A 742-nucleotide genomic window follows, 5' to 3' on the forward strand; every position below is an offset into this window, starting at 1 on the left:
TGTTGGGAAATAGGCATATTCATTTTGTTGATGTTTATCTGAACATTTGAAAAAGCATAGGAGATGCGCATTGTAAAATATGTTTGCAATGAGAGAAACATTAAAATGTAGAAATGTCCAGGAAATCATGTCACTTTAAAGCAGAGGATGGGGAAAAAATGAAGCACCATGGCATTTTCCAAATACACACATATACACATTTGCTCCCCAAGGGTGTGCACTGTTCCTGAAGGTACACTCTTCCAGGTGGATGCACAGCTTGGAGGGAGCAATCTCCTGTTTCATCTCCCTGCTCCAAAAATCCGTTTACCGTAAGGCGTGGTCCTCGATCTACAGACGTATGATAATAAACTGATAAGAGCAGGTAACTACACTTGATCTTTGCCAAAAGGCTAAGAAGCAATCCAAATATATTTCTCAGATATCTCTGGGTCAGTTCATTTATCAGGCTGTTTACCTTCTGCCTCTGTTTCTGAGTTATGGTAACATATAAGAGGCTTACAAAAATACTTATCAAAATCAGTTAGACACAATGCAACAATTTAACTCCTAATGATAGCCACCTCTAACTATGAATGACAAATAATAAATTATGTTTGAACTGGATTTTCAGCTGCAGATCCTTATTCTGCCACCCAGACAGCCCTATAAAGTTACGCTTGTGGCCTTAATCCCACTTGGATGTGTGCCCTGCTGCCTCTACTTTCCGTCATTCTGGTGCTTTAGTCTTCTTGAATAAGTG

General features: G+C 39.5%; 1 non-coding gene across 1 annotated transcript; it reads right to left on the minus strand.

Annotated features, from left to right (window-relative positions):
* Positions 1–210: 210 nt before the first annotated feature.
* Positions 211–404, minus strand: LOC129077213 (U2 spliceosomal RNA). Its single transcript, XR_008529792.1, has one exon. It is a non-coding gene; the product is annotated as a U2 spliceosomal RNA (small nuclear RNA).
* Positions 405–742: the final 338 nt, after the last annotated feature.

This window comes from Pteronotus mesoamericanus, unplaced genomic scaffold, assembly GCF_021234165.1.
Source record: "Pteronotus mesoamericanus isolate MK-2021 breed Mesoamerican mustached bat unplaced genomic scaffold, CSHL_Meso_final contig_116, whole genome shotgun sequence".
NCBI lineage: Eukaryota > Metazoa > Chordata > Mammalia > Chiroptera > Mormoopidae > Pteronotus > Pteronotus mesoamericanus.